This window comes from Salvelinus namaycush, chromosome 40, assembly GCF_016432855.1.
Source record: "Salvelinus namaycush isolate Seneca chromosome 40, SaNama_1.0, whole genome shotgun sequence".
NCBI classification, from domain to species: domain Eukaryota; kingdom Metazoa; phylum Chordata; class Actinopteri; order Salmoniformes; family Salmonidae; genus Salvelinus; species Salvelinus namaycush.
Genome location: NC_052346.1, coordinates 14,517,237 through 14,530,083, shown reverse-complemented (window position 1 = coordinate 14,530,083; position 12,847 = coordinate 14,517,237).

The following is a 12,847-nucleotide window of genomic DNA, read 5'->3' as shown; positions in this document are numbered from 1 at the left end:
GACCCTGGGTCTCGACCCCGCCCTGTGCAACTGGGTCCTGTACTTTCTGACGGACCGTCCCCAGGTGGTGAGGGTAGGAAACAACATCTCCACCCCGCTGATCATCAACACTTGGGCCCCACAAGGGTGCATTCTCAGCCCTCTCCTGTACTCCCCGTTCACCCATGACTGCGTGGCCATGCACGCCTCCAACTCAATCATCAAGTTTGCAGACAACACTACAGTGGTAGGCTTGTTTACCAACAACGACGAGACGGCCTACAGGGAGGAGGTGAGGGCCCTCGGAGTGTGGTGTCAGGAAAACAACCTCACACTCAACGTCAACAAAACAAAGGAGATGATTGTGGACTCAGGAAACTGCAGAGGGAGGACACCCTATCCACATCGACGGGGACAGTAGTGGAGAAGGTGGAAAGTTTTAAGTTCCTCGGCGTACACATCACGGACAAACTGAAATGGTCCACCCACACAGACAGCGTGGTGAAGAAGGTGCAACAACGCCTCTTCAACCTCAGGAGGCTGAAGAAATTTGGCTTGTCACCAAAAACACTCACAAACTTTTACAGATGCACAATCGAGAGCATCCTGTCGGGCTGTATCACCGCCTGGTACGGAAACTGCTTCACCCACAACCGCAAGGCTCTCCAGAGGGTAGTGACGTCTGAACAATGCATCCCCGGTGGCAAACTACCTGCCCTCCAAGATACCTACAACCCCCGATGTCACAGGAAGGCCAAAAAGATCATCAAGGACAACAACTACCCGAGCCACTGCCTGTTCACCCCGCTATCATCCAGAAGGCGAGGTCAGTACAGGTGCATCAAAGCTGGGTGGCTGCTGCCAACATACTGATTCAAATCTCTAGCCACTTTAATAATTAAAAATTGGATGTAATAAATGTATCACTAGTCACTTTAAACAATGCCACTTTATATAATGTTTACAGACCATACATTACTCATCTCATATGTATATACTGTAATCTATACCATCTACTGCATCTTGCCTATGCCGTTCGGCCATCTCTCGTCCATATATATATATATATATATGTACATATTCTTATTCATTCCTTTACACTTGTGTGTAATTGTTAGATTACTAGATATTACTGCATGGTTGGAACTAGAAGCACACGCATTTCGCTACATTTGCATTAACATCTGCTAACCATTTGTATGTGACCAATAACATTTGATTTGATTTGATTTAATATGTGTAAAAGTGTCCTGTGCTTCAAGGGATCAAATCGAGGGATCAAATCGACAAGGTGGGGGATCCAGGTGCCTCCCCAAAAGGCTGTTGGTGGTCTTTATATAAACTGCCTACTGATAAGAGGACAGCTGTACTCCAATGGAGGATAATATATTTTGATATCGCCACCAACATGCATCTGGTACACCTGGATCCTAGTGTTGGGGAGGGGTGTCCATTCTGTGCTGAGTCTGAAACTCTGGCACATCTGTTTTTACAGTGTCCCAGGTTGGTCGGGATGATTGACGTGATCGCTAGTTGATTCTCAGCTCTGGAAGAGGTTTTCTCTTCCAAACTGTATATATTTGGACCAAAGTACAGGTTTAGTCGAAGGGGTGCAGTTTTCTTAACTTTGTGTCAGGGGCAGCTAAATTAGCAATTTGGAAGACACAAAGAACAGTATTCCCATCTGCTAGCCTGCTAGCCGCGGCCAGCTAGCTGTCTAGAGCATATCGGACTGTTAGCTGAATAGGTCCATCGGCCAATTTCTTGGAACACTATACCTATTTTGCCAATTGGCCTGGATCCCCTTCTTCTACATGGAGCCCTGCTTATCCATCACGACTAGACTACCGACATAATCTGCCCAAGGTTTTTTTTCATCTACAGGTCCCTCCGTCGCGACGTCCTCTGAATGCCCATCTGCTAGCCTGCTTGTCGCGGCCCGCTAGCTGTCTAGAGCATATTGGACTGTTAGCTGAAGAGATCCATCGGCCAATTTCTTGTGCCACTATACCTATTTTGCCAATTGGACCCGACTCTTTTACTACACAGAACCCTACTAATCCATCACAACTGGTCTGCCGACATAACCGTACGAGGAGGCTCCGCACTAGGAGGCTATAACAGACTTCTTCTGTCGCGACGTCCCACTAAGGCCCTTCTGCTGGCTTGATATCCCCGGCCCGCTAGCTGTCTGAATCGCCATGTCTCTAGCCAGCCTAACTACTCACTGGACCCCTATGATCACTCGGCTACGCATGCCTCTCCCTAATGTCAATATGCCTTGTCCATTGCTGTTCTGGTTAGTGATTATTATTTCACTGTAGAGCCTCTAGCCCTGCTCAATATGCCTTAGCTAACCCTTTAGTTCCACCTCCCACACATGCGGTGAAATCACCTGGTTTAAATGATGTTTCTAGAGACAATATCTCACTCATCATCACTCAATGCCTAGGTTTTTCTCCACTGTATTCACATCCTACCATACCTTTGTCTGTACATTATGCCTTGAATCTATTCTATCGCGCCCAGAAACCTGCTCATTTTACTCTCTGTTCCGAACGTACTAGACGACCAGTTCTTATAGCCTTTAGCCGTACCCTTATCCTACTCCTCCTCTGTTCCTCTGGTGATGTAGAGGTTAATCCAGGCCCTGCAGTGCCTAGCTCCACTCCCATTCCCCAGGTGCTTTCATTTGTTGACTTTTGTAACCGTAAAAGCCTTGGTTTCATGCATGTTAACATTAGAAGCCTCCTCCCTAAGTTTGTTTTATTCACTGCTTTAGCACACTCTGCCAACCCGGATGTCCTAGCCGTGTCTGAACCCTGGTTTAGGAAGACCACCAAAAATCCTGAATTTTCCATCCCTAACTATAACATTTCCCGACAAGATAGAACTGCCAAAGGGGGCGGAGTTGCAATCTACTGCAGAGATAGCCTGCAGAGTCCTGTCTTACTATCCAGGTCTGTACCCAAACTGTTTGAGATTCTACTTTTAAAAATCCACCTTTCCAGAAACAAGTCTCTCACTGTTGCCGCTTGCTATAGACTACCCTCTGCCCCCAGCTGTGCCCTGGACACCATATGTGAATTGATTGCCCACCAAGAGCTTGTGCTGCTTGGTGACGTAAACTGGGACATGCTTAACACCTCGGCCATCCTACAATCTAAGCTTGATGCCCTCAATCTCACACAAATTATCAATGAACCTACCAGGTACAACCCCAAATCCGTAAACACGGGCACCCTCATAGATATCATCCTAACCAACTTGCCCTCCAAATACACCTCTGCTGTCTTCAACCAAGATCTCAGCAATCACTGCCTCATTGCCTGCATCCGTAATGGGTCTGCGGTCAAACGACCACCCCTCATCACTGTCCCTAAAACACTTCAGCGAGCAGGCCTTTCTAATCTACCTGGCCCGGGTATATTGACCTCATCCCGTCAGTAGAGGATGCCTGGTTATTCTTTAAAAGTGCCTTCCTCAACATCTTAAATAAGCATGCCCCATTCAAAAAATGTAGAACCAGGAACAGATATAGCCCTTGGTTCACTCCAGACCTGTCTGCCCTTGACCAGCACAAAAACATCCTGTGGCGTACTGCATTAACCTCGAATAGCCCCCGCGATATGCAACTTTTCAGGGAAGTTAGGAACCAATATATACAGGCAGTTAGGAAAGCTTAGGCTAGCTTTTTCAAACAGAAATTTGCATCCTGTAGCACAAACTCAAAGTTCTGGGACACTGTAAAGTCCATGGAGAATAAGAGCACCTCCTCCCAGCTGCCCACTGCACTGAGGCTAGGAAACACTGTCACCACCGATTAATCCACTATAATTGAGTGAATTTCAATAAGCATTTTTCTAAGGCTGGCCATGCTTCCACCTGGCTACCCCTACCCCGATCAACAGCCCTGCACCCCCCACGGCAACTCTCCCAAGCCTCCTCCATTTCTCCTTCACCAATATCCAGATAACTGATGTTCTGAAAGAGCTGCAAAATCTGGACCCCTACAAATCAGCCGGGCTAGACAATCTGGACCCTCTCTTTCTAAAGTTATCTGCCGAAATTGTTGCAACCTCTATTACTAGCCTGTTCAACCTGTCTTTCGTATCATCTGAGATTCCCAAAGATTGGAAAGCTGCTGCGGTCACCCCCCTCTTCAAAGGGGGATACACTCTAGACCCAAACTGCTACAGACCTATATCTATCCTACCCTGCCTTTCTAAGGTCTTCGAAAGCCGAGTTAACAAACAGATTACCGACCATTTCGAATCTCACCGTACCTTCACCGCTATGCAATCTGGTTTCAGAGCTGGTCATGGGTGCACCTCAGCCACGCTCAAGGTCCTAAACGATATCATAACCGCCATCGATAAGAGACAATACTGTGCAGCCGTATTTATCGACCTGGCCAAGGCTTTTGACTCTGTCAATCACCACATTCTTATCGGCAGACTCAACAGCCTTGGTTTCTCAAATGACTGCCTCGCCTGGTTCACCAACTACTTCTCTGATAGAGTTCAGTGTGTCAAATCGGATGGCCTGTTGTCCAGACCTCTCGCAGTCTCTATGGGGGTGCCACAGGGTTCAATTCTCGGGCTGACTCTCTTCTCTGTATACATCAATGATGTCGCTCTGGCTGCTGGTGATTCTCTGATCCACCTCTACGCATACGACAGAGCTGCGAGAAAACTTCTATATATTATTGAAACAATGTTGCGATTGTTTGTGAGAATGCCAACAGGTGTGGTTCCCGTGGGGGAAAGATTTTATTGGGGAAAGGTTCCCGTGGGGTTTCCCATGAAAGCCAAGAAGGGGAGTGAGGTGTGTGTGTGTGTGTGTGTGTGTGCTCAAACACACATGCATGTGGGGGTCTGGGAGAGGAAGTGTGTGCATCTGATGAATGGGCATGTGCCTGAATGTGCCTGAACTCAATTTTGTACACAAATTGTAGTCTCACCCATTAATTTCTAATGACCGGTTATTTTTGACCGGGAACACCACATGTGTACAAAAGTTAAATAAAACACCCAAAATGTATTGAAAATCATAAAAATGTATTATGTGTGTTCAGATGCTGTACATAGCTCATCTGTAAATAGTCCATCCAATCTACCTTATCCCCATACTGTATTTATTTATTTATCTTGCTCCTTTGCACCCCAGTATCTCAACTTGCACATTCATCTTCTGCACATCTTACCATTCCAGTGTTTAATTGCTATATTGTAATTACTTCGCCACCATGGCCTATTTATTGCCTTACCTCTCTTATCCTACCTCATTTGCACATGCTGTATATAGATTTTTCTACTGTATTATTGATTGGATGTTTGTTTATTCCATGTGTAACTCTGTGTTGTTGTATGTGTCGAACTGCTTTGCTTTATCTTGGCCAGGTCGCAATTGCAAATGAGAACTTGTTCTCAACTAGCCTACCTGGTTAAATAAAGGTGAAATAAAAAATAAATAAAATGCCCTGTGTGGACAAAGTCATGGAACCTTACGAGAATCAGATTAAATGAACTGCATTTTTCAGAGAGAAAACTTGTAAATCGGTCCAATTGTACCGGAACACAGCAGCAGGGTTAATTATATCTATTCCTCATTATCCTACCTCATTTGCACACACTGTATATAGACTTGTTCTATTGTATTATTGACTGCATGTTTGTTTATTCCATGTGTAACTCTGTGTTGTTGTTTGTGTCGCAATGCTTTGCTTTATCTTGGCCAGGTCTCAGTTGTAAATGTCACGACTTCCGCCAAAGTCGCCTCCTCTCCTTGTTCGTTCGGCGATCGACGTCACCGGCTTTCTAGCCATTGCCGCTCCATTTTTCATATGTCCATTTGTCTTGTCTTGTTCCATACACACCTGGTTTTCATTTACCCAATCGATCTACTTGTATTTAACCCTCTGTTTCCCATCATGTATTTGTGTTGAATTGTTTCATGTTATTGTGGTGTTTTATTTACACGCTTTACTTTTGTTATGTACCGTGTTTTGAGCGCGTTTGATTTATGTAGTGCTCTCGTTTTTGGAACGAAATTAAAAGTGCGCCTGTTAACATTACTCTGCTCTCCTGCACCTGACTTCGCCTCGAGTACACCTCTTGACAGTAAATGAGAACTTGTTCTCAACTAGCCTACCTGGTTAAATAAAGGTGAAATAAAAAGAAATACAAAATTGTCATGTCTAAATATCCATATATGCCTTGATGATACTCAAACATGTATGTACCACATACAAAATCTCAATATTTTACATTAGGAATTATCTTAATAAGAAGCATATAAGGTTCACATATGGGAAAAATCATCAATATCAATTGTAATTTAATACACCTTTTCCTCAAAATATGTAGCGTGATGTTAATGACTTAGCGTTGTGGTAATGACAGAGTGTGGTGGAAATGACATTTCATATAAAACAACTGATGAAAAATACCATTAAACATTTTAATGTCACATTAGTAAATGTTAAATATTATTCAAGATATAGAACACACCATTCAAAACCTCAAAAAACAAAGATAACTCAAAAAAAAAAGAAACGTCTTCTCACTGTCAACTGCGTTTATTTTCAGCAAACTTAACATGTGTAAATATTTGTATGAACATAACAAGATTCAACAACTGAGACATAAACTGAACAAGTTCCACAGACATGTGACTAACAGAAATTGAATAATTTGTCCCTGAACAAAGGGGGGGGTGGGGGTCAAAATCAAAAGTAACAGTCAGTATCTGGTGTGGCCACCAGCTGCATTAAGTTCTGCAGTGCATCTCCTCCTCATGGACTGCACCAGATTTTCCAGTTCTTGCTGTGAGATGTTACCCCACTCTTCCACCAAGGCACCTGCAAGTTTCCGGACATTTCTGGGGGGAATGGCCCTAGCCCTCACCCTCCGATCCAACAGGTCCCAGACGTGCTCAATGGGATTGAGATCCGGGCTATTCGCTAGTCACTTTAACTATACATTCATGTACATACTACCTAAATTGGCCCGACCAACCAGTGCTCCCGCACATTGGCTAACTGGGCTATCTGCATTGTGTCCCACCACCCGCCAACCCCTCTTTTTACGCTTCTGCTACTCTCTGTTCATCGTATATGCATAGTCACTTTAACGATACCTACATGTACATACTACCTCAATAAGCCTGACTAACAGGTGTCTGTATATAGCCTTGCTACTATTTTTTTCAAATGTCTTTTTACTGTTGTTTTATTTCTTTACATACCCACACACACACACACACACACACACACACACACACACACACACACACACACACACACACACACACACACACACACACACACACACACACACACACACACACACACACACACACACACACACACACACACACACATATCTTTTTTTCCCCACAGCATTTGTTAGAGCCTGTAAGTAAGCATTTCACTGTAAGGTCTTCTACACCTATTGTATTCGGCGCACGTGACAAATAAACTTATAAACAAATACACTGATTTGATTTGATTTGGCCATGGCAGAACACTGACATTCCTGTCTTGCAGGAAATCACACACAGAACGAGCAGTATGGCTGGTGGCATTGTCATGCTGGAGGGTCATGTCAGGGTGAGCCTGCAGGAAGGGTACCACAAAACTTACTTTTGTAAGTGTAATACATACAGTAGCAGGTCAAAAGTCTGGGTGTGAGACAGGACAAAAACAGTGCAAAACAGTAAAATCCAGACATGAAATGCTTCAGAAAATTCAATAAAAAAACATATTGAAAGCTGAAAAAAAGTTGGAGGTTATTTTAGTTTCTACTTAATGGATGTGAGGAAAACGGTATCTTAAAAATCTAACCCTGAGACACAAAAAGTCCCGCATTTGCAAAATCACCCAACTACAGTATGACAGGGTGACTTATTTCATCATCACAATGCACAGATCTCCCTCCCTCCCTCCCTCCCTCCCTCCCTCCCTCCCTCCCTCCCTCCCTCCCTCCCTCCCTCCCTCCCTCCCTCCCTCCCTCCCTCCCTCCCTCCCTCCCTCCCTCCCTCCCTCATAATTGTCTTAAGTAGAGGGAGTCACTTCAGATGTGCATTAGCTGTTAATGCTCCTCTTTATATGGTTTCCTGGGGATCCCTGGGTACTCATCCAGATCACCCAACACAGTTACCTATCTCTGGGCTCAGAACTGGGGAGGGAACACACACACAGACACACACACACACACCCACGCATGCACGCACACACACCCATGCATGCATGCACGCAAGCACACAGGAAACAGAAGATTAGGATGCTTTTTCTTAGAGAGTGTTGGTTAAAAGTATTTTAGTTTTAGCCTGCAGCTACAGCTGACTTGGATGATGTTGAGTTCTTTTTCATAAAGAAGGGGAGTGACTGTTTTAGCTGAATGTTAATTTACAAACAACTTCAATAATACTGACTGTAGTCACTCCATCTTCTCCTTGTGAATACACACTTTTCAGCAACATAAACACAACACACATAGCTGATTGGATTGCACAGTATACTTACAAAGACCCTCCCCCTCAGTCCTGCCGGGATCAATAAGTTCTTATATACCATTTTTGAAACTACAGATTGTGGCTTTACACCAACATGGCCACATACTAGATGTGTCCTTGGGAGTTGTGAGTGTTTGGAGCAGAGCAGTGTAGAGGACACTGGTCTTTCATCCTCTGGTTTCCAACAGAGCTGAAATGGACATCTAGCCACTCTTTTGCTAACATGGCTAACTGGCCTCAATGCATGAAGCCTCACAGCCTGCAGCGGCAGCGGGGAGTCCACTCAAAGGCATCACACATTTACGGACACACGCACACATGCACACACACACACATGCACACACACACACACATGCACACACACACACACACACACACACACACACACAGACACACATGCACACATGCACACATACACACACACACAGACACAGACACAGACACAGACACAGACACACACACACACACACACACACACACACACACACACACACACACACACACACACACACACACACACACACACACACACACACACACACACACACACACACACACACACAACACAAACAGTGTTGAGGACTCTGTGTGGAAGTCATTTCATACACACTCTCAACAGAAAAGGAACTAAATAGTCAGTATGGAAGTTCTTGAACATAATAATGTTTTTGAGAGAGTGTGAAAGACAGAGTGAGAGAGAGAGAGAGACAGACAGAGGGGAGAGAGAGAGGGAGAGAGAGAGGGAGAGAGAGGGAGAGACAGAGGGGAGAGAGAGAGGGAGAGAGAGGGAGAGACAGGGAGAGAGAGAGAAAGACAGAGAGAGAGAGAGAGAGAGAGAGAGAGAGAGGGAGAGAGAGAGCGAGGGAGAGGGAGAGAGAGAGCGAGAGAGAGAGACAGAGAGAGAGAGGGGGGAGAGAGAGTGAGAGGGAGAGAGAGAGAGAGAGAGACAGACAGAGGGGAGAGAGAGAGGGAGAGAGAGGGAGAGACAGAGAGAGAGAGACAGAGAGAGAGAGAGACAGAGAGAGGGGGAGAGAGAGAGCGAGAGAGAGAGACAGAGAGAGAGAGAGAGAGAGAGAGAGAGGGGGAGAGAGAGAGCGAGAGAGAGAGATAGAGAGAGAGAGAGGGAGAGAGGGGGAGAGAGAGAGCGAGAGAGCGAGAGAGAGAGAGACAGAGAGAGAGAGAGAGAGGGGGAGAGAGAGAGACAGAGAGAGAGAGAGAGAGGGGGAGAGAGAGAGCGAGAGAGACAGAGAGAGAGAGAGAGAGACAGAGAGAGAGACAGAGAGAGAGAGAGAGAGACAGAGAGAGAGAGAGAGAGAGAGAGACAGAGAGAGATAGAGAGAGAGAGAGAGAGACAGAGAGAGAGAGAGAGAGAGAGACAGAGAGAGAGACAGAGAGAGAGAGAGAGAGACAGAGAGAGAGACAGAGAGAGAGAGAGAGAGAGAGAGCGAGAGAGAGAGAGAGACAGAGAGAGAGAGTGTTTGTGTCTGAAAACTGTCCTTTTATGTAACTGTTTTCTATTGGATCAGAAGAATGTGTGTGTGTGTGTGTGAGTGTGTGTGTACGTGTATGCATATGTTTTTTGTTTATTTTAGTCAATTCAGAGTAATCTTCTCAGTCCTACGGCATGGTATTAGTTACTGTCTCGGTACTTATGAGGCTGTTTGTGTATGTGTGTGTATGCGTGTATGTGTGTGTATGCGTGTCTGTGTGTGTGTGTGTGTATGTCTATACTCTCACCTAAACCCAGGCGTTAAGGAGAAGTCATGCACCATCCTCGGTAAACAGTCATCTGGAGGTGACAAATGAAAGAGCTAGCTAGATGGCCAGGATTAATGAAGGAGCCCTAACACCACACAATTAAACCTCGCTGGGCTAGCATTTTTCACTCCCTCCTTTTTTAGCATTTTTCACTCCTCTCTCTCTCTCTCTCTCTCTCTCTCTCTCTCTCTCTCTCTCTCTCTCTCTCTCTCTCTCTCTCTCTCGCTCTCTCTCTCTCTCTCTCTCTCTCTCTCTCTGTCTCTCTCTCTCTCTCTCTCTCACTCTCTCTCTCTCTCTCTCTCTCTCTCTCAGCCATCTTTGGGAGAGCCGTCACCATTACAGAGTAATCAATCGCCTGGCGCATTAGCCCCTGTTCTATCAGGAGGAGAAGTGTTAATGTGTCCTTATTGCATCAATCAGAGAGGGAGGGAGGGAGGGAGGGAGGGAGGGAGGGGGAAGGAGGGGGAAGGAAAGGGGTTAGAAGTGGGTGGAGAGGCCAGGTGGAGAGACAGCCAACTTACACACTATGGACAGGTTACGGAAACACACTACAGACAGATTACGGACAACACACTACAGACATGTTACAAACACCACACTACATACAGGTTACAGACAACACAGTACAGACATGTTACAAACAACACACTGCAGACAGGTTACAGACAACACACTACAGACAGGTTACAAACAACACACTACAGACATGTTACAAACAACACACTACAGACATGTTACAAACAACACACTACAGACAGGTTACAAACAACACGCTACAGACAGGTTACAAACAACACACTACAGACAGGTTACAGACCACACACTACAGACAGGTTACAAACAACACGCTACAGACAGGTTACAAACAACACACTACAGACAGGTTACAGACCACACACTACAGACAGGTTACAGACAACACACTACAGACAGGTTACAAACAACACACTACAGACAGGTTACAGACCACACACTACAGACAGGTTACAGACAACACACTATAGACAGGTTACAAACAACACACTACAGACAGGTTACAAACAACACACTACAGACAGGTTACAGACAACACACTACAGACAGGTTACAGACAACACACTACAGACAGGTTACAGACAGGTTACAGACAACACACTACAGACAGGTTACAGACAACACACTACAGACAGGTTACAGACAGGTTACAAACAACACACTACAGACAGGTTACAAACAACACACTACAGACAGGTTACAGACCACACACTACAGACAGGTTACAGACAACACACTATAGACAAGTTACAGACCACACACTACAGACAGGTTACAAACAACACACTACAGACAGGTTACGGACAACACACTACAGACAGGTTACAAACAACACACTACAGACAGGTTACAAACAACACACTACAGACAAGTTACAAACAACACACTATAGACATGTTACAGACAACCCATTACAGACAGGTTACAGACCACACACTACAGACAGGTTACAGACAGGTTACAGACAGGTTACAGACAAACCACCACAGACAGGTTACAGACAACCCACCACAGACAGGTTACAGACAACACACTACAGACAGGTTACAGACAACACACTACAGACAGGTTACAGACAACACACTACAGACAGGTTACAGACAGGTTACAGACAACCCACTATAGACATGTTACAGACAACACACTACAGACAGGTTACAGACAACACACTACAGACAGGTTACAGACAACACACTACAGACAGGTTACAGACAGGTTACAGACAACCCACCACAGACAGGTTACAGACAACCCACCACAGACAGGTTACAGACAACACACTACAGACAGGTTACAGACAACACACTACAGACAGGTTACAGACAACACACTACAGACAGGTTACAGACAGGTTACAGACAACACACTATAGACATGTTACAGACAACCCATTACAGACAGGTTACAGACCACACACTACAGACAGGTTACAGACAGGTTACAGACAGGTTACAGACAACCCACCACAGACAGGTTACAGACAACCCACCACAGACAGGTTACAGACAACACACTACAGACAGGTTACAGACAACACACTACAGACAGGTTACAGACAACCCACCACAGACAGGTTACAAACAACACACTACAGACAGGTTACAAACAACACACTACAGACAGGTTACAAACAACACGCTACAGACAGGTTACAAACAACACACTACAGACAGGTTACAAACAACACGCTACAGACAGGTTACAGACAATACACTACAGACAGGTTACAAACAACACACTACAGACAGGTTACAGACAACACACTACAGACAGGTTACAAACAACACACTACAGAAAACACATTACAGACATGTTACAGACAGGTTACAGACAGGTTACGGACAACACACTACAGACAGGTTACAAACAACACACTACAGACAGGTTACAAACAACACACTACAGACATGTTACAAACAACACACTACAGACAGGTTACAAACAACACACCACAGACAACACATTACAGACAGGTTACAGACAGGTTACAGACATGCTATAGACATGCTACAGACATGTTACAGATAACACACCATCGACAGGTTACAGACAGGTTACT